We start from the raw sequence: 2,134 nt of genomic DNA, 5'->3' as shown, positions 1-2,134 counted from the left end.
TATATGAAAAATTTGTACTTTGAATCTTTGACTATTTTATCCTTTCGAGTTTCTAACTCATAAAACTTTAATCTGTATAGTTGTAGTAACATTGAACCACAAGATGCATTTTGAAGTTTTCTATCAGCGTTTTCATTCGATTTTCGCGAAGAAAAGCCTTGAATGTACTAAATGTGCGCTCGACGTAAGGTGATACAAGTGGAGCCCAATTTAAATATGGAACGTTTGAAACGTTCATATTATCAGGAATAAGGGCGTTTTCCTAGCCCTTTACAATTTTATCCACACCCCTTATTGTCTCTAAGCCTACGTTAGCTGAGAAAACGGCTTTGAAATTTTTCAACACCAGTTTGGCAAGAGGTCAAAAAAAAAAACAATTGTAAATGCTATAATCACTTTTTTAAAGGTAGAAAAGGCAAAAAAAGGCAAATATCTTAAAAAAGGCAAAAAAAAGGCAAATATCTTAAAAAAGGCAAAAAAAGGCAACGTCAAATGTATATATATGGAATCAGGGAAAGCTAAATCGTGGACATTCTTAATCGAATATACTCTATCTCTTTAGCAGAAAAAAAGGGGATTTCCATAAAATCCGTTCCCTGCTAATAATCAACTATATGTATATTACAATAGAAGGACGTAATAGTATCAGTTATGTACTTATTTACTTATAAAGGAATAAAGCATTTACGACCATTATGTACTTTGATACGCACATGCAAGGCCTTATCTCACATCGTCACTGAAATACAAAAAGCCGTAACTAACTAAAAATGCAAAATTCACGTTTTGATTGATTATGATACATTTCATCGAATTATAAGTTTCTAGATCGTTTTATGCAATAAACAATTTTAGTTAGTTACCGCTTTTTTGCATTTCAACCACGATGTTATATAGGGCCTTTCTATATTAAGGTACCAATATGTAAGACATTTACAACACATGTATTTGTGTTGATATTTTCTTTATATAGATTATTAAGTAAATAATAAGCAAAATTGGACTAGTGGTTCTCGAGTTATGTCAAAAAAAAGACCACCAAAGGTGACAATTTCCCCTATATGCTATACTAACTTCAAATCGATATATCTCGATTCCTAGACGTGACCCAGCGAAACGCCGGGACACGTATAACTTCTTTTTTACCGATATAACTTTCCCCGGTAGTTTGAACCCTTCCCGATCACTGACCCCTACCATTTGTCTCACAGTGTAATTATTGGCGATTTGAAACTTGCACTTAGGAGACTGAAATTCAAAGGGCTACAAAACTGCGTACCCGAAAATTTTCTAAAAATTCTGATTAGAAATTTTGATGAAAATTTTTGAAGTTTCTTTAATTGCGTTTAATTACTAAACCTTTTCTATTTAATTTTTTTACAAAAACAGTTAAAAATTAACAACAATCTTAACGCAAATTCAATGAGATCATTAAAAACAAACAATAAAATAATATAAAATAAATTAATTCACAAACTTAAATACATACTAATAATCAGGGAACGGATTTTTAGGACCTAAAAACCTATAAAAAAGGCAAAATAAAGTAACGAAATAGGCTGGAAAAGGCAAAATAAAATAGCGAAAAAGGCAGGAAAAGGCACTAGGTATTTTAAAAAAGGCAAAAAAAGCAAAATAAAATAGCGAAAAAGGCAGGAAAAGGCAAAAAAAAGGTATTGCAAAAAAAGCAAAATAAGGCACTAAAAAAAGACAGAAAATACGAAGAACAATCAAAAAATATATTTTTTTAGAAATGTTTATGTTACAAGTAAAAAGAGAAAAACTATGAACTAGTTTCATTATATGAAAAATTTGTACTTTGAATCTTTGACTATTTTATCCTTTCGAGTTTCTAACTCATAAAACTTTAATCTGTATAGTTGTAGTAACATTGAACCACAAGATGCATTTTGAAGTTTTCTATCAGCGTTTTCATTCGATTTTCGCGAAGAAAAGCCTTGAATGTACTAAATGTGCGCTCGACGTAAGGTGATACAAGTGGAGCCCAATTTAAATATGGAACGTTTGAAACGTTCATATTATCAGGAATAAGGGCGTTTTCCTAGCCCTTTACAATTTTATCCACACCCCTTATTGTCTCTAAGCCTACGTTAGCTGAGAAAACGGCTTTGAA

This window comes from Rhagoletis pomonella, unplaced genomic scaffold (genome assembly GCF_013731165.1).
Source record: "Rhagoletis pomonella isolate Grant_MI unplaced genomic scaffold, Rhpom_1.0 Rhpom_scaffold_00002, whole genome shotgun sequence".
NCBI classification, from domain to species: domain Eukaryota; kingdom Metazoa; phylum Arthropoda; class Insecta; order Diptera; family Tephritidae; genus Rhagoletis; species Rhagoletis pomonella.
Note: the sequence above shows the minus strand (reverse complement) of the source record.